Raw genomic sequence first — 20,978 nt, 5'->3', positions numbered from 1 at the left:
GCTGCCCCAATGCAGACATGGGCTGTGATTTTGTCTGCTTATAAGTATGACATGAAATACAGACGTTTGCAAGATCATTGTAATGCCGAAGCGATGTCGAGATTACCGTCCCCATCAGAGGTAGAGCCCAACAGGGAAGATGTACTTTTCTTTATGGATATAGTTGAGTTGCCAGTCACTGTAGATGCTGTTTGTAGACCCTGTAATGGCAAGATTGTACGACTGTATCACATTCAGGAGGTCAGCACAGATAAAGTAGTAGTCTTAGACCCACTCCTCTCTCTTTCAATTGGGATGTAAAATTCAATCACATTGTGGTCGCCTCTTAATGTGTAAAGCAAACCTCTCCAAATTGCTCCAGTAACCCACCACAGTGCTTCCACAAACTTTACCTCCACATAAGTCAGTGTAAAATACCTCAGCTGGAACCTGTTGAATGCCTCTTTAAATATCCTCAGAACAGGTCCCATCCTGCTTCCGAAGACTTATTGTTTCAGGAGTGATTAATGAAGACGCTGCCAGCACATGTGTTGACATATTTGGGATCCTGGTGTAATATCAGCCCGTTCGGGTCACGAACGTCAGGAAAACGCCCATTCAAGGTCTTCGGTCTCACACAGGAAACGGCCCTGCGTTCACCATTCCAATTCGTTAACACAGCGTGCGCCATGCAGGAAATGACCAGTGGAGATTGTGCACATGGAAGCCTGAGGTAGGCTCCATAGAAGCAAATGAATTCCACCCCCATAATATTCTAAGACCGTTCAATAAGGGCCGTCTCACTGAACTGTATAAATGTCATAAGGGGCGTGGCAGGGTAAATGCTGAGAGGATGTTTTCTAGGCTGCGGAATCTGCAACTAGGTGTCAGAGAAACATAGAAACTAGATACATTATCAGCATTGAAGGGAGAAATCAATTGAAATGGCTTCTCTTCCCACTCCCAAAAATCATCTTTGGTGTCCTCCAAGCATCTATCCTTCTCCTCGTACTGTTACTCACCTACATGTTGTCCCTTGGTTACATTAGCCGATAACACAGTCTTAGTTTTCAGACATACGCTGACGACACCCAACTCTACCTCACCACCACTTCGCTCGACTCCTACACCTACTCCTAATTATCAGACTGCTTATCCGACATCCAGTACTTGATGAGCAGAAATTTCTTGCAACTAAATATTGGAAAGACTGAAACCATTGTTTTAGTGCTGCCACTTCAAACTGTGTTCCCGAGCTGCAGACTTCAACATTTTGCCTGGCAACAGTCCAAGATAAAATCATTATGTTCGCGTCCTTGGTGTCAAATTTGACCCCGAGATGAGTTTCCGACCTCACATTCAAGCAATTACTCAGACTGTCTGTTTGCACCTCTCTAACGTCTCCCGACTTCCCCTGTCTCCGCTCACCTGCTGCTGACACCCTCGTTCATGCTTTCGTTACCTCAAGACTTGACTATTCCAATGCACTGTCGGCTGGCCTTCCACGTAAAACACTCCGTAAACTTGAGGTCATCCAAACCTCTGCCGCCTATGTCTCATCTCGGACCAAGTCTTGTTCCCCTATCACCCCTGTGCTCATTGACCTACATTGTCTCTCGGTCAAGCAACGTCTTAAAACGTTGGAACCATAGAAAAAATACAACACGGGAGGAGCCCATTCAGCCCGTGGTGCCTGTGCCAGCCAAAAACTATCCGTCCAAGCTAATTCCTCCTTCAAGCACCTGGTCCATCGCCTTGCAGGTTACAGCACTTCAGCTGCATGCCCAGGTACGTTTTAAAAATAAACCATAGTAAAATTACAGCACAGAAGGAGGTAATCCAGTCCGCTGTTTGCGTGTCTTGAATTTGAAATACTCATCCTTGTTTTCATTTCCTCCATGGTATTGTTCCCTCCGTATCTATGTTATCTCCTCTAGCCCCACTATCCTACGGGAAAACTATACTACTCTAATTGTAGCCTCTGGATCATCCCTGATTTCAATCGCCTCACCATTGGTTTTCATGTCTTCAGCTGCCACGGCCCCAAGTTCTAGAATTCCCTCCCTAAACATCTTTGCATCTCTACCTCACCTTCGAACATACAAACATACGAACTGGAGCAGAGGTTGGCCATTGAGCCCTCGAGACTCCTCCGCCATTCAATCAGATCATGTCTGATCTGTCTGTACCTTGAATTTCACACTCTCATCTACCCCTGCTAATCTTTTATTCCTTTGCCTAACAAGAATCTATCTACTACTGCCTTTAAGTTATTCAATGACACCGTCTGCGCCATCTTCTGTGGCAGAGTGTTCCAAAGCCGCACAACCCTCTCAGTGAAACCATTTCTCCTCATCGCTGTCATAAAAGGGCGAGTCCCAATTTTAAAACAGTGCCCCTAGCTCTGGACTCACCCACAAGAGGAAACATCCTCACCACATCCATCTTGTCAAGACTGTTTAGTATCTTTTAAACTTAATCAAGTCTCCTCTCACTATTCTAAACTACAATGAAAACAAGCCCAGTCTGTCCAATCCTTCCTTATAAGACAACCCCATTCATTACAGTTGTTAATCCAGTAAACCTTCTCTGAACAGCCTCCAACGCATTCACATCTTTCCTTAAATAAGGAGCCTAAAACTGCACACAGTATTCGTCATGTGGTTTCGCCAATGCCCTGTATAACTGTAGCATAACATCCTTACTTTTATTTTCAATCCCCCTTGTATAAAGGATAGCATTCCATTAGCCTTCTTTGCTTCTTGCTGTACCTGTTTATTAACATTTTGTGACTCATGCACGAGAACACCTCGATCCCTCAGCACAAAGGAGTTCTTCAGTCGTTCTCTGTTGATGTAATACTCTACGTTTTATTCTTCCTGCAAAAGTTACCTTAAGGACACTTCCTAAAACATACCTCATTGGCCAAGCTTTCAATCATCTGAACTGATATCCCCTATGCAGCTTGATGTCATATGTTCGTTTGATAATCCACCTGTGAAGAATCTTGAGGCATTTTATAACGTTGAAGCTACTATATACATATAAGCTGTTGTTTTTGAAAGTTTTGAGCAGTACTTTGGACAGAAGTCAGTCTTGCGTTTTACGCTGATTTCTCAGTAATCATTTATAACCATTCTGGTTAACACACACGTGTCATGATTATATGTGTGCACTTGAGTATTAGAGCCTATACATTACCTGGAAACGAAACAGAAAGCAACTCCGTGTTTTGGGGAAACACCTGACCTGGGAGTTATTGTAATATCAGATGGAAAAAGTAGCAGCGGTAAACTGAAGTCTTTATTAAAGCTTGTTACATCTTTTTAAAGTTAAAACTGCGATTTCATGTGTGATACTTCAGCTTGAGATTTTTATTTTTATTTTTTTAGTGATACAGCACTGAAACAGGCCCTTCGGCCCACCGAAAAACACCCATTTACACTAATCCTACATTAATCCCATGTTCCCTACCACATCCCACCATCTACTTGCACTAGGGGCAATTTACAATGGTCAATTTCCCTATCAACCAGCAATTCTTTGGCTGTCAGAGGAAACCCGAGCACCTGGCAGAAACCTATGCAGTCACAGTGAGAACATGCAAACTCCACACATGCATTATCCAGAACTGAACCGGTATAGCTGGAGCTGTGAGGCTGCAGTGCTAACCACTGCGACATCTCTCTTTAGCCCTGCACAGCAGCAGTGAAAACGGATGACAGTATACACCTCCCCAAACAAGCAGGCTGGTGGGTGGTTAAAATTGAGTGCGAGGTGGGGGGTTCCCGATCCCCTACGGTCCCTGCTGCAATTTTGCATGGGGCGAAAGTGGCGAGAACCGGCCCAGCTTCCCCAATCAAGACACGTAAGTGAACAATTAACTGGCACTTATGGGCCTCCGCCCACACAGTGTGTATTTTACATTTGATTGGCACATGTATTGCAGTGGAACGATGTGAAAGGTTAATACTGAAGACAGTGAGAGAGACCCCTTCCCATGTTTTGAGCACTTTCCATTTTCGCAAACTCCACCAACTAAATGGACAAGGACAGCAGACATAAGGGAACACCACCATCTGCAACCTCACCTCCAGGTTATACACCATCCTGACTTGGAACTGTATCACCGTTCCTTCACTGACGTTTGGTCAAAGTCCTGGAACTCCTTCTCTAATAGCACTGTGGGTTTTCCTACATCACGTGGACCCCAACGGTTCAAGAATGCAGATCACTGTAACGTTCACGATAGCGAATAGGGATCGGTACCAAATGCTGGCATTGCCAGTGACACTCACATCCCAGGAAAGAATAAACAGAAAAATAGTAAGATACTCTTAAAATCTCGATTAAAGACATTTTTTAAATAAAATTGTGTAATCAGTCCATGCGGAATTGAATCCCTACCACCTTCATTCCACTTATTGTTAGTTTGATTTCCATTAATTCTTTCCACCTCCGCTTGGACACTTATCGCCACCTCAAATCCAACATTCAGTTTCGGTGGGCAGGCAAAGCAGCTTCCTTTCCCGCAGTCCTCCAGCACAGTCTGGATAATATCCCAAGCACATATCCCCCTATCAGCACAATGCCTCCCCACTGCGTTCTCCTTCCCAAATCTCCAGGAGTCTCGACCCCAATCCTCAGACCTTTGATTCTCTCTTCCACCAACCATTTGCCCTCTGATTAAAATTCATCCTGGGAAGATTGTCGTCTGAGGGGCCGAGCATTCAGAGTTCCTCTACAGCCATCCGGTTACTGTCAATGGACCAACAGAGCCCTTAAAGCTGAAAGAAACCCTTTCCCACAGCCCTCTGAGTAAGTGCCAGCCAGCCACGACCTATATAATGGATAACAATGGAGAGGACATATAAGGGTCGGCATCCTTCCATCTAAGAAACATGATGGACAAGCAGGAACAATGCATTTAGGTGGGGTGACTTCTCTTGTTGCACGTTTGCTGATGGACGTGAAGGCCAATCCTTCAGAGGCAGGTTCTACCACAGGTGCTGCACGTGAAGCTGCCAAGTGACGCTGTGAGTTGTTGCTTTTTACGTTGTCACATGTTACCGAGATGCTGTAGAATCTGGTGATCGTTGCACTGCACACCAGTCCTCAAGATGTGTCGCCATTTACCTCTTGTGCCAGCTAGTGACTCCCACGTGCGTTTGTTGACATTTCGGGCCCTCATATCACGCTTTCAAGCATCCTTGAAGCAGAATTTTGGATGACTCACTGGTCGTCTGGCCCCAGCTAGACCAACACATAATAGGTACTTGGGTATGCGACCGTATTCCAATCTGTGGACGTGTCCAAACCACTGAAGCCACCTCTGTTTGATTTGTGCTAACATGCTTGGGTGCTCTGCCTTAGCGAGGGCTGCCACATTTGTGATTTTGTCCTGCCAGGCTATAAAAATAACGGACTGCAGACAGTGAAGATGGAAATTACTGACCTTATTTTCCTGGCAGTTGTAAGTCACCCATGTTTCACAGCCATGCAGTAAGGTACTGAGAACACAGACTTTATAAACCATCAGCTTGGTCCTAAGGATCAGCTTGCTGTTATCCCATGCCCGTTTCACAAGTCGGCCAAAGATGATCGTTGTTTTCCCTATGCGTGTATTATGCTCTGCAGCAAGGGACAGATTGTCTGGGACCGTAGACCCAGGGTAGAACAATCTGCTATCCACCTCCACTGGGGTGTAATTTGGTGTGATCGGGGCGGTGATGCAATACATTGTCCCATGAGGATGATCATTTCCATGTCGCTGTTCTATGGAAACAGAGGATTAAAGATAAACAAAATGATTAAAATGACTGAATAGATCCCCTGTGAGCAGCACTAGACCAAAGTGGGACATGATCAGTGAATTTCAAGTTTAAAGCTTCAACAGCTGGAACATTGTTGTTTCTTCACTGTCGCTGGATCAAAATCCTGGAACTCTCTCCCTAACCGCACTGTGGGTTTACCGACCCCACATGGACTGCAGCAGTTCAAAAAGGCGGTTCACCACCAACTTCACAAGGGAAAAAAGGATGGGCAAAACGGATGGGTGCACATGTTGGCCTTGCAAGCGTCAATGACATCCGATGAAAGAACTTTAAAAATGTCGGATAGAAATTGACAAATAAACATGGAAGGAGATATTCATAGGAGTGACCATCAAGTCAGTGGAAACCAAGACGATTTTTGGGCGGACTGAAAGGAGGAGAGAGGTGGAAAGTGGATGGCTATTAAGGACGGAATTCTGGAGAATGGGGTCCAGATGGCTGAAGGCTCGGTTGACAAGTGTGCGACAAATGAAGGGAGTATCCACAAGCAGCCGCAGTACAAGGTGCAGAAAGCTCAGAGGGGGCTGGGGGAAGGGAGGGACTGTAGAGCTCGATATGATTCCACGGATAAGGTATGGTGCAGGCATGATGTGGATGGAAAACATGGGGAAAGCGGGGTGGGGAAGGGGGAGGGAAATGGACGGATCATGAAAGAGGGAATTGAAAGCTAAAGCTGATATCATCAATATGCATGTAACGCCCAATTCCATATCTGTGGATGAGAGAGTCAATGGGCAGCTTCTAGATGAGCAAGGAGAGAGACGACAAAACAAGGTAGATCCTTGTGAGTTAGCAAAACTGATGAAGAGGAGAATACATTGCTGGAGAGTACCTGACACTGATAAGGTTGGTAAGAGTGAAAACAAGCAAGGGAATTCACACCAGGAGGCCAGCGAACGAGGATTGAAGATGTGACGGATTAGAGAAAAGGACGGAGAGTCTGGAACTGACAAATGTGTCGTTGATTATTTCAGTTCCTGATGGACTGAGGCAGGGGAGGAGGCTGGTGAGGTTGTGGAAGCAGGTGGAGGCGTTTGTGTGATGACCAGAATCCCAAATCAAGTGAATAGGAATCAGAAGTTACAAAACATCATATTCGCCTGAGACAAGAGCCAGGAAGTGGGATGGAATCGGTGACAAGGTTAAGGAGTTATGTGCAGCCAAAGGAGGAGGCTTCAATATTCCTCGTGCTTATTTGGAGCAAATTTCAGCTCATGGGGAACAGGCTGTTGCAGTCTGATAACACAGAGGCAGTTGAGGGTGGAGAGAGATGGTGGAGAGCTGGAGCTGAGTGTTGTCAGCACACATGTGGAAGCTGACCCCATGTCTATAGATGATGCCACCAGTGGACACATGCAGATGAGGAAGAGCAAGAAGTGAGAATAGAATGTTCAGGGACTCCCGCGGTAACGGTGATGGTGTGGGAAAACAGTCATTGCTGGCGATGCCTTGGTTAAAGTCAGATCAGTAAGGACAAAACCAAGCGAGAGCAGTGCCACTTAAAGAGGCCAATGTCAGATGTATGGAGAAATCAGGGGCGGGGTTGCTGCAGATTTGGAGGAGAGTTTGGAGCTGGGGTGGGGTGAGGACATATGAACATACGAATTAGGAGCAGCAGTAGGTCACTTGGCCCTTCGAGTCTGCTCCACTATTCAATAAGTTCATGAATGAACCAATTATTCCACATTTCCACCTGCCCCCGATAACCTTTCACCCCGTTGCTTATCAAGAATCTATCGACTCTGCCTTAAAAATATTCAAAGACTCTGCATCCATTGCCTTTTGAAGAATATAATTCCAAAGAATCACGACACTGAAAGAAAAAAATCTCCTTGTCTCTTTATTTTTAAACATTGACCCCTAGTTCTAGATTCCCTCACAAGGGGAAACATCCTCTCCACATTCACCTTGTCAAGACCGCTCTGGATATTATATGTTTCAAACAAGTCACCTCATACTCTTCAAAATTCCAGCGGATACAAGCCTAACCTGTCCAATTTTTCCGCAAAAGACAGTCCGCCCATTGCAGGTATCCGTCTGGTAAACCTTCTCTGTACTGCCGCCAACGCATTTATATCCTTCCGTAAATAAGTAGACAGTACTGTATACAGTACTCCAGATGTGCTCTCACCGACTCCCTTTATAGCTGAAGCATAACCTCCCTACTTTTGTATTCAATTCCCCTCGCTATAAACAATAACATTCTATTAGCTTTCCTAATTACAAGCTGTACCTGCATACTAACCTTTTGTGATTCATGCACTAGAACACCCAGATGCCTCTGCATCTCAGAATTCTGCAAACTCTCACAATTATACAATATGCATAATTTATAATTCTTCCTGCTAAAGTGGACAATTTCACACTTTCCCACATTATACTCCATTTGCCCGTTCTTTCCCCATTCATTAACCTATCTATATCCCAGTGTAGCCTTCTTGTGTCCTCTTCACAAATCACGTTCCTACCTATCTTTGTGTCACCAGCAAATTTAGCAACCATACCTTTTGTCACTTCATCTAAGTAATTTATATAAATTGTAAAAAGTTGAGGCCCCATCACAGATCCCAGTGGCAGACCACTTGTTACGTTTTTCCAACCTGAAATGACTAAATTGTGCCTACCCTTTGTTTCCTGTTAGCTAGCCAATTTGTTATCCATGCCAATATGTTAACCTCTGCACCATGAGTTTGTATTTTCTGCAGTAACCTTTGATGTGGCAGCTTATCAAATGCCTTTTGTAAATCTAAGTACAATACATCCCCTTTATCCACAGCACAGGTAACTCCCTCAAAGCACTCCAATAAATTGGTTGAACATAATTGCCCTTTCAGAAAACTATGTTGACGCTGCCTGATTACCTTGATTTTTTTTCTAAATGCCCTGCTATAATGTATTTAATGATCACTTCTAACATTTTGCCGAAGACAGATGTTAAGCTAACTGGCCTGTAGTTTCCTACTTTCTGTCTCCTTTCTTTTTGTGATTAAAGGTGTTACATTTGCTATTTTCCAATCTAATGGAACCTTCCCCGAATCTAGGGAATTTTAGGAAATTAAAACTAACGCAAACGATCTCACTAGCCACTTCTTTTGTACAAATTAGGATGAAGCCCGTCAGAACCCGGGGCCCTGTCAGCTTGCAGCTCTAACAATTTGTTCAGTACCACTTCCCTGGAGCTGGCAATTTTCTTGAGTTCCTCCCTCCCTTCAATTTCCTGACATAGCTAATAATGGGATGGTACTTGTACCTTCAATAGTAAAGACTGATGCAAAATATATGTTCCATTCATGTGCCATCTCCTTATTATTCATTACTAATTCCCCACACTCACTTTTTTATAGGACCAACACTCACTTTGTTAACACTTCTTTTTTAACTATCGATAGAAACTCTTACTATCTGTATTTATATTTCTAGCTAGCTTTCTGTTGTACTCTAATCGTACCTTCCTTTCAATCTTTTAGTCATTCTTTGCTTTTTTTGTATTTTGTCCAATCTTTTGAACTGCCTCCTATCTTTGCGCAATTTTAGGCTTTTTCCTTAAGTTTGATACTGTCTTTAGCTGTTTCAGTTAACCACAGATGGCGGGTCACACCCTTGTAATATTTCTTTCTTGTTTAAATATATATATTCTTTGTATTTTGAAATATCCTCTTGAATGTCTGCCACTGCAACTCTATTGACCAGTCCCTTAACTGAATTTGCCAGCTCACTTTATCTAGCTCTGCCATCATGCCCTCATAATTGCCCTTATTTAATTTTAATTTACTTGTCTTGGAACCACTCTTCTCTCCCTCAAAACGATTGTAAAATTAAATCATATTTTGATCGTTGCTACCTTGGGGCACCTTGACTATGAGGTCATTAATCAATGCTATTTCGTTGCACAATACAGGTCTAGTATATCCTGCTCTCTGGTTGGCTCCAGAACGTAATGTTCCAAGAAATTATCCCGAAAACATGCTATTTACTCCTCATCTAGGCTACCTCTGTCCATCTGATTTTTCCAGACTACATGTAGGTTAAAATCCCCTATCATTACCACTGTACCTTACTGGCAATCTTCCATTGTTTCTTCCTTTCTACCCCGTCCTACAGTGTGGTTAATGTTAGGTGGCCTGTATACCACTCACAGAAGTGACTTCTTGCCTTTGTTATTTCTTATCTCTACCCAAACCGCTTCTATATCCTGGTCTCCTGAACTTAGGTCATCCCTCTCTATTGCGCTAACACCATCATTCAAAAGAGCTATCCCTTTACATTTTCCTAGATTTCTGTCCTTGCTAAATGTCACATACCCTTCAATATTCAGGTCCCAATCTATGTCTCTATAATGGCTGTCAGATCATACTTATTTGTTTTTATTTGCGCTCTCAGTTCATCTGTTTTGTTTTGAATGCTAAATGCATTCAGATACAGAGCCTTTAGTTGTGTCCTTGTATTTTTTAAACTGCTAGCCCTATCTCTTTATCTATCTTTAGATTTGCATGCTCTCTCCCTTCCTGTCACAGTCTCTTTATCATTTCCCATATAAATGGCTTTCTCTCTTGCCTTGTCTGTACTCGTTGATCTACCATATCTTCCCAAATTTGATCCTTTCCCTCACTATTCAGTTTAAAACCCCTCTACCTGTGTCTGTTCTCCGACTCTGGGCTTTTGGTGCATTGCTTAAACCTATGCTCCCGCCGTGCACCTCTCTCTCGCTTTGTCTGTCTCCAGTCTCCTTTATCTGCTATCCGTTATCCAGACAACTGGAAGAACAGAGTGAAGCACGTCTGCTTGTGTCCCTGGATTCAGTGCAAACTTCAGAGGAATCAATAACGTTTATCTTTGAATCAATAGCAGTGAACATGGTCAATACAATTATATGAAAAATGTAAATGAAGCTGCTCATTATTGTGGGATCCGTTCTGTATGAATACAGCTTACAGTTTTATTTCAAAGAGATGCTGTGCGAAGATAATACCCTGCGCCTTGACATGTCTGTGTTTGATCCACTACATTACTTGCCTCAGGGTCAAGGTTGCTGATGTAATGTGTTTGTTCAAGTGAGTGTAACTCATTGCAGTGATCAGGGGTGCAACTGTGTCAGTGGAGACTTATTCCCAGTATAAATCAGGACCGATTCGAATGGATTAGCTCACAGTGCCTGCTGGAGCTGTGGATTCCAGCACAACAGAAATCACTGCTTCTCACAGAAATGGGACTTGAACTATTCTATCAGACAGAAGGCATTTACGTTCCTATTCTTGCAGCTGTTGGGGTTCCTGGTAAGCTGTTATCTCCGCTGTTAATGGTTTAATCAGTGTTAACTGTGCTGGTACACTCAGTATTATTCCTCACTATGTGATTTACACAGCTGCCTGTTATGTTTCAGCAGCTAAATGTTAGAATGTCCTCAGTTACTACTCTTTCAATCTTCTAGGAGCTGCACTGTATCTGTTATGATCTTTGTTTATCCATCCCTGGCATTGTTGCTGGATTGTTCTCTGTGTTGAATGTATTGCAATCAGGTGTCTGAAATAGGAGCAAGAGTCAGACCATCAGGAGCTGTTAATTGTTTCATGTTGTGGAGCCAACCTGTCCTAGAATATTGTTATGGGTGTGTTTTCACCGATGGATAATGAGATAGCTGACAGTCCTAGTGTTACAAGGAGGCAGTGAAATCTTCTCCATCCCCAATAACTTTGTTCAGTTTAACATGGAATGCAATGTATTTATTGGTTATCACTGTTATGACATATTATTTCATTCTGTGTGTGTCTGACGCTGCTTCAGAGGTCTGGCTACTGAACTGAGTTTGCTGCTGACTCTTTCACATCTCCTTCTCTGCCTCATTCTGGATGAATTCAATGTCACCGGGCCACATTGTAAAATGAAATGTGTTGCTGTGACGTTCCATCACTTTACACTGCTTCTGTTGAAAACATGAGTTCTTCTATTTATCTGTAAAGTATAAGTATCAGCAGTGTTGTTGGCGTTTTATTGGTTGAATAATCTAACCATGCATGTTATAATTACAAGAAAAATAATTTCAATCATTGTGACGTGTGCCCGGAAGAGGCATTCAGTTATATTTATTCCATACCTTTTAGATGAAGTGAACAGTGTAGGTGAACAGGTGGAGATTTGTATTATCGGTAAAAGGATTACATAACTCAAAGGGGCTTCAACATTGAACAAACTGACTCCAAGCATAGGATCATTGAACACGGAGTTGGTGAACAGAATACATGCTCAGGATATTAGGATTAAAAGAGATAGGAAAAGGATCATTAAGAAAGAGTACAAAGGAGTGCAAAGAAAGAGATGGAGGAGGAAAATTGGAGGGATCGGGTGAATACATGCAGGAAGAGAGAAATTGATAACGGTGTGGAAAATTCATCAGAATGAACTGATGAAACTTCCATTACAATCCTGATGAGGAAATGTGAGCTGAAGGTGTTATTAGCATGTTGTCAGATTCAGAGAGTTTTATTGGATTGTCCAAGTGTGTTTATTGCTATCACATCTTCAGTCTGCTTTGCTAAATATTACATTTTCCTATTTATTGACTGAATAAATATACATATAGAATATAATCCAAGATTTACTCTTTGTAGTGTATTACATAAGATTGAAACATAAGGAGCAGGAGAAGGCCATTAAGCCCCTCGAACATGCTCCTCAATTCAACATCATGGCTGATGCAACATCTCAACTCCACCTTCGAAGATAATGCAGATATCCCTTGTCTCCCATCAAGTTCCAAAATCTATTGATTGTTGTCTTTAATATAGTCAACGACTGAGCATTCACTGTTCTCTGGGTCAGAGAATTCCAGAGATTCACAAACCTCTGAGTGGAGACGTTTCTCCTCATCACAGTCCGAAATGGCTGCTCACTTATCCTGAGGCTATGTCCCCTAGTTCTAGTTTATCCAGCCAGGTGAAACTACTTCCGATCTACCCTGTCCAGCCCTCTCAGAATCTTATCGGTTTCAATGAGATCACTTCTCATTGTTCTAAACTCTAAACAACATTGACTCATTCTACTCAATCTCTCCTTATAGGCCAAACATTGCATCCCAAGAGTCAATCTAATGATGCTTTCTTACATGTTCTCTAAAGCAGGTATATCCTTCCCTAGGTACGGAGAATACAACTGTACACATGTGGTCTCAACAAAGCCCTGTCCAAGTGCAGCATTTAAATTTCCATTGTGCAAGTTTATTAATGTCTTCAGGTGTTTTGTTGAATTCTTCCTCTGTATTAACTGTACTGTAAATGTGGATTTGTCTGTAGATCTGTGCTTCTGCTTACCAAGACCCTATAAATGATGCAATTTATGAATAACAGTGGTCCCAGTGCCAATGCTTAGCGAACATCACTGCTCACCTTCCATCAACCGAAGTTAGGAACTTTAATTCCTAGTCCCTGTTTTCTGTTTCTGTGGCCAGCGTACTGTCCCTTCTGCTGCTTGTCTTGCAACTCCATCTGTTCCGTGATTCGTCATGAGTCTGCTGTGTGGTACCTTATTGAAGGCATTGAGAAAATCACCGTATATTACAACGACTGTATTAGTATTATCTATTCGTTCTGTTATTTTTGAAAGAATTCAATAATAATGGTCAAGTATGATCAACTTTTTTGAATCTGTGCGGACTACAATTTTTGGTAAACGTTTCGTTATTGCATCTCTGAATAAGGATTCCATTATCCTTACTTCTACTGACATTGTGAAAAATGGTCTATAGATTTTTGGTCTTTTTCTATTTTCTGATTTAAGTACAAAAACATTAGCTGTCCACAAGTCCTCTGGCAATATTCCCTTATCTGATGATTGCCAATGAACAGATAACAGTGCCTGTTCTGTCTCTTCCCTATCTTTTTTAGTATGCTATTAACATATTATTTTGCTTTGCTCCATGACCTTTTGGTCAGCTATGTGGCCCTGTCCAATCTACACCTTCTCATTTGTTATCTCTTGCCCCACCCCCGCCTCACTTGCTTATAACCTTTGACATTTCTAATATTTGCTAGTTCCAAAGAAGGGTCACTGACCCGAAACCTTAACTCTGCTTCTCTTTCCACAGATGCTGCCAGACCTGCTGAGTGGTTCCAGCCTTTTTTGCTTTTATTTCAGATTTCCAGCATCCGCAGTATTTTGCTTTTTTTTTAGTATGCTATCAGGAAGACTCCCATCTGCCAAGAATCAGGCATATTAATTTCATCACTGAACAATAATTTTGAACTGTTGCTGGAGCAAGGAATTGACTTGTTTAAATAGAACCTCAGTGACTGGAAGAAATAAAATGCATAATAACAACAGTGTTGGAGAACAAATGGTGGCTGCTTCCTGGTCCACATAACCCAAAATGAATGCTGGTCACCAGACATTGAAGGTGAGGAAGCTCACATTCCAGGCTGACTGCAAAGATGGTTGAATCCACAACCCGAAGGGGCCACTCGATCCCATTACTGGGAAAAGGTCTTACCATTCCCACGGAGTTAATACCAGAATGGTGGTGAATGGTTTTGCAGATCAGTGTATGCCTGTACCTTTACATCGGGTGCACTGGGGGTGTGACTTAATTTCAGGACCAATGACCATAGGTGTTGTCCCTAGTTTGCCTCTGGACGGGGTTGACCAATTCCTAGGTAATAATTGCTTGGGAGCGAAGGTAGTAGCTCCCCCAGTAGTGAGAGAGAGATCCCAGGAGCTCAGAGACGCAGGGCAGCGGCAGGAGTCTATCCCCTGCATTTTCGCTTAATGGGTAATGGATCAGGGCATAATCAAACCAGTTCCCCCAGAGGAGACTCAGTTGGCACTGCAGGCAGATGGCCTTGGGGCCTGTTTGTCTGAGACTTTCTTTGGAAAGTTAGAAGACCCAGGGAATCAGTTAAATGGATCTGCGCTGGCTGAGGCTCAGCGAACTGAACAGGTTATTTGAGTTAGCACAGGCTACTCAGTCTGACATTGAAGCTGAGGCAGTTCCTGATTGCTATTACTTTCAAAATGAGGTACTGATGAGGAAGTGAAGTTCTCCTCACAGCCCTGAGGGCAAGGCGTGTGCAATGGTTCACCAGTTATTGGTGCCGCAGAGGTACCGGACAGAAATATTAAGAATATACCATGAGATGACAGTGGCTGTACATGTTGGTATACAAAAAAAAAGATCCAAAGACCACATAAGACAGCACTTTGGCCAAAACTCCACAACGATGTTCTGGAGTACTGTAGGAGTTGCCACATGTGCCAGGTTGAGGGGAAACCCCAACCTACAGTGAAATATGCATCGTTAAGTCGTGATTTGGTGTTTAGAGGACCCTCCAGCAGAGGGCTAGTGAACTGTAAGGGACCAGTGCCGAGAGCAAAAAAGGGGCAGGCAGGCACAAGGTTACCTGAAGGATAGAAAGGGATGGGGGAAAAAAAGAACAAAGACAGTGGGTTAAAGGACATCCGGGATGAATCCTGGATGAAAACCTTTGCTATCCAGTCAGCCAACACCGGTATATTTGGAGACTTAGACTGCACATTCTTCTATGTGAATGCAGACACTAGAAGCACACCACCAGAGTTGCTAACAACATTTACGGGAACCTGCAGAGACAAAGAAAGTCCTCAAGAGGGCAGAGAAACCGTGAGGGTGATACGGCACCTGGTCGAAGTGCTGTAGGGGAATGCAGTAGCACTTGGATAAATAACTGCAAGCAGAAGTTCCCCAGAGGACAAAGGGAATATTGGCAAGAAATCCACCCCCACAGTCAGGAGAAAAGGGAACCAAGCATGCCCTCAGGTGAAACGACCTTGCATGACTCATCAAAGCACTAAAAGAGAGTTCAGAATGGATCCACCACTACTAAATCTCCTGAGCAGAAGTGCAACTTAGGGCTTTATTTTTATTTATTATTTTATTTGTTTTTTATTTATTTTAATGTTATTTTATTTATTTATTTTTGTATTAAATAATTAAATCTAACCCTCCCCCTACAGATCGCAACAGGAAAAAGACACCCTAGGCAGTAATGGAAATGTGCAAACTGAAATAAAAAAACAAAATCATGTTTATTGGGATGACAAAAGGGCAATTTAAAGCAGCACTGCTACGGAGAAAAGACAGGCTGCAACAATTTTTAGGTATCTGAATGAATGAGAATGTGTGAGAAAGATGCATGTATGTTTTCCTATAAAAATTGCTTTTAGAAATTGCATTTCATACCACTGGGTGTGAACCTGTCATGAAAACTCCCATCTGCCTAGACTGAGGCACATTAAGTTCTTCAAATGAACATGAATATTGAACTGTTGCTGCAGTAAGAAATTGACTAGTTTAAGCAGATCACCAGTGGCTGGAAATAAATAAAATGTAGATAAGTCGTGCTTGGAGAGACAAAGGTGGCTGCTGTATGGTCCAGCTAACTCAAAATGGATGTTGATGGCGAGGAAGCTCACATTCTAGGATGACTACTAAGATGGCAGAATGCACAAACGGAAGTGGTCAAAACAGCTGGTCACATGAACAACCTGCTAGCCAAAGTTATGTGAACTTTAAACAGCACAATTAGATTGAGATTGCTTCTGAACTTGGAAGACAGCCTTTTCTGTCTGGCTCCCTCTTTCTCTGTCATGAAGCTCCAAATCCAATGAAGACGCTTAAACCAAAAGAGAGACTCTTACATCGAAAAACGTTTGAACACTGGCACTGGGCTCCAAGGAACAGCACGATTTACCTGCGATCCAACGCTCTACAGTGAACTCAAATGACAGGAAATGCATCCCAGCTATTGCCTCAAACGTTTCCCATTTTATTCTTTCCATTGTTTCCTGTCTCTCTCTGCGTGTACGTTTATCACGTATGCATGCTAGCATGGGTGCATTGTTAATTCGTAGTCATTAACAAAATTGGAATGTAAAGTTAATAAACTTCCACCTTTCTTGTTTACATCTACGAAAAACTGTCACGTTGATTTATTTGCCTTACAATTGGAAAGCATTGAACAAGGATTCACTGAGAGGAAACTAAAAGCAAAATGTTTTAGAAATAAACTCAGTGACAGTTAAACAAGGAAAAGGCGGAGAGGGAACACCTAGATCCTTTTGTCACCGGTCCCATCAATGCGTGGATGCACTCTCTCCCAGCCAGAGGTTTTAACTTTTCTTTGATCACTTTATCAAATCTATCCTCCCTTTCTGCCATAAATGTCTTGAAGATTTGTGTTGAAGTTACTCAATTATTATTCGACAGTTTAGTTCTCCTCCCCCGCCCCGACGAGATCTCATTCATCCGTGAAGCCATTTGCTCACAGTGGATGGGGTATTGCCTTACAGACAACTTGAGGGTGTTCCCCGGTTGGTGCGCTCCACCATCCCCTGTTGGACATTCCAAAGGTCTCATTTGGAATTGATTTATTTACTTTCATTCACTCTCCACTCCCGCTGAAACTCATCTCGTCCTCACTGGCTCTTGTCTGATCCTGACTCCCGTTCAGGAGCCTCGTTGTAAAGTATTGGTATATGAGCCACGGTTTGAAACATTGGGATATTCCACATGTAAATGGTCTCGCTATCAGAGCTGGCTTGGGTCCTAGCTATGCTGTCTTTGTGTAGGATACGTGGACAATTCTCTGTTCCCATCTTACTCAGGTCCCCACCTTCACATATTTTGTTTCCGGTACGTTGATGACTGTGCTGGGGCAATTTCATCCTGAACTGGAAAATTTCATTAACTTTGCATTTAATTTCTACCCTTTCCTCCTCTTCACAAGCTCGGTCTCAGACACATCCCTTCCCTTCCTCGACTTATCCATCTCCATTTAAGAGGATAGACTGCCCACCAATATCTTCTATAACCCCAGTTATTCCCACAGCTACACTGACTGTACTTCCTCCCACTCATTTCCTGTAAATACTCTGTTCCATTCTCCAAGTTTCTCCAACTCTGTTCCATCTGTTCCAATGAAGTACCTTCGACACCAGTGCTTCTGAAATATCTTCATTTTCATCAGCCGAGGATTCCCCTTCACCATGATTAACAGGGCCCTCGACCGTGTCCATCCGACTTCCCACGTTACTGTGTTCACCCCTTCTCCTCCCTGCCAGAACCACGATAAGCTTCACCTTGTCCTCACCTTCCACACTGCCAGTCTCCACAATCAGTGCATCATCCTCCAACATTTATGTCACATCTAGTAAAGGTCACTACCAACCTGTTCCCGCTCATTGCAATACCCTGGTTCACTCCTCAATCATTCGCAACATACTCTCCCCTTCGCCCTGCACCTTCGCTTCCCATGCAAACACAGGAGGAGCAACAGCTGCCCTTTCATCTCCCTCCAGCCCACTGTCCAAGGCCACAAACACTCCTTCCAGGGGATAGAGAAATTTACGTGTATATCTTCCAGTTCAGTGACTGTATTCGTTGCTCACGATGGAGCCTCCTGTACACTGGGAAAGGAGTAACTGCAGATTGGATGATTGCTCTATTGAAGTCCTCCATTCAGTCTGCAAGCGTGACTCTGAGCTTCCGGTCAATTGTGACTTTAAGTCTACTTCCTACTCTCATTCTGACCTCTCTATTCTTGAACTCCCACTCCCTTCAACAGGAACAAAACTGAACTTTTCAATTGCACATTGTCGGACTCAATGCTGAGAGTAAACGCATCAGATTCTAAACACTGCGTCCATTATCTGGGATGGCCTGTACTGGTAATGGAGGATGGCTACACCAGATTAATGTGATATCACTCTAGAGATGGGGAGAAAAGTGTGATGCCCATAAAACTATGAGGGAAGGCAGGGGTTGGAGTCTGTGTCAGCCTCCAACATCTTTCAATTTAGTCAGCCACGCAGAAGGCTGAGGACGAACCTCATACCAAGAGGCTAATTGAGGTCATTCCGTGGCCAGTTACTGGTCCCTTACGATATCACCTGGTCATTGCTGGTATTTTAACAGGGAGTGGGAGTCCTGCAACATGAGGGGACCGCCCATGTGGTCTCCATGTGGATAGTGGAGGTGTTACCCTCCTGCTTGGAAATCTAAAGCCCCCGGTGGCAAAGGATGTACCTCTGCCAACATCGACCCCACTGCCCACTACAACCCACCTCCCCCGACGGGCACAGTCGAGCTCACTTCTGTGCAGTCCGAGGCTCCAGCGCTGCTCCTGGTCCTTCTGCAGTTCCAGCAGTGGTTCCCGCTCCTGGTGGGGCTGCGGGCTGTCGGCGATCTGATTGACCGCAGGTCCCGGAGGCGGGATTTCGGTTCTGAAAGGGACAGAGAACCCTACACTGGGGGCAGTTAATTGGCTGTACGCTGTTAAATGCAGACCATGTTTACCAAAATGGCCAAGTCGAGGTCCCTCATCTTTTTAGCCCAGGAGTCAGTAAAATGCCCGTACATGACAGCAGTGTCTGTGTAACAAATGTTCAGGTCCGTTGTTTCCATCCGGCTTCCCAATCCTCTGTGACTGACAGCGGGCTGCCCGCAAACTGGCTTTGATTGATGGTTCTCCTATTGCACGACTGTCCTATAAAAGTGTACGTCAGGAGGAGACGGGACATGTCTGTAACTGACAGCTGAGTGCCTGGGAGGGATGAGCACTGGTCGGCGGTTCACAACGCAGGCCGCCCATGCTGCTTTCACACGGTTCAGGGTGTGAGTGGCTGCTGTGGGGAAGAGGGAGTGGGAGGCCGAGAGGAGACTGGGAAGCGGGTCAGTACAGAAACATTAAAGCAGGGCAGAGCGGCGCAGAGGGAGAACGCTGAAAGTCAGGCAGCCCTTGAGACAAGCACCGTCCCAGAGAGCAGAGGTGTAGGGGAGGGGCAGGGCTGGCCACAGAGGCTGAAGAGGGGGGTGGGCACAGAGTATGAAGAGAGAGATGGGCACAGAGGGAGAGGGGATTGACACAGAGAGGGAAGGGTAAGCACAGAGGAGGTAGAGGGAGATAGACACAGATGGGGGAGATGGGGTGGACACTGAGGGGGATGGAGACTCAGAGTGGGTATACAATGGGGGGAGGGGTGGACAGAAAGGGGGGGGCGACAGATCAAGATCACTCCTGCCAGGTGGCGATCTCTGTAACATCTCTGCATCGCTACATCAAGTATCCAATCAGACATCGTCTACTTGTGGAAACAAAACAATGCAAGGAAACTCACTAAACAGGGAGAAAAGTGTTTAAATCATGTGTGATTTTTGGCATTCTGTTAGCTATTCAACTTGTTTTCATAGATTAATGGCCGCCATTTCCGTGGCACCTTCAATAATTTTGTCAATGTCCATGGTACAACTTATGCCTGTTCTGGTCTAGTGTCACGACCCCTGCTGGCTGTATACAATCCAGCCCTGTGAATGGAAGAGGTTTGAGCTGATGCTTGGGGAGGGGGATTCCCTATTGGTACACAGCTGGCAGGCTGCTCCACACCCATGGGTTCTACCCATCATTGTCCATCACTTTTCCTGGTCACTAGAGCCTTTCCTCTTTTCCAGATTTTCCATGTTCCCTCTCCCTCTGTTGTTCTGCTGGAACATTTACACCTCCTCTGGATCCATTTTCTGTTTTGTTAGTTGTCCCATTCGCATTACACCATCATCCCTTTTGCCATTGCATCCCTCCTGCCCTTCTCCCGATCACAGACCGCCCCGTTTGTTCTTTCCTCCCACTATACTTCGTTTTTCATTGCTTTAAAACTGTTAATGTCTAATATCCTCTAGTTCTGATGATGTTATTGACTTAAACCGTTGGAATGAATTTTACCAGCCTTCCGACGTCAGGGGCAGTGCTGGTTGGGCCCAGAATAGTCTAGCAGGAGAGGCCTGTGATGACCCAACACCATATATGACCCGGCCAATTTTCCCGGCGTCGGGGGGTCGTCGCTGCAGCCTCCCCCCACACCCCACCCTCGCCAACCCCCTCGACTGTCGGCGGCAGAACCCAACTTTAAATATGTTAAGCAATACTTACCTTGCCTGATTATGCATCCCGCTACTCGTCGCTCCTCAGTCTTGAACTGACACTGAATGGACGGCTGTTACGAACCGTCCCATTAATGAATGGGAGAAGCCAGCATGACAGTGGAAGAAGGAGCAATCACAGACAGTGCAGGTAAGTCTCTTTAAAACAGGTCTGAACTCTGAATACTGGAACGGGTGTGGGAGGGGGTAAGGGATTACTGGGGCAAAAT

This window comes from Heterodontus francisci, chromosome 44, assembly GCF_036365525.1.
Source record: "Heterodontus francisci isolate sHetFra1 chromosome 44, sHetFra1.hap1, whole genome shotgun sequence".
NCBI classification, from domain to species: Eukaryota; Metazoa; Chordata; class Chondrichthyes; order Heterodontiformes; family Heterodontidae; genus Heterodontus; species Heterodontus francisci.
Note: the sequence above shows the minus strand (reverse complement) of the source record.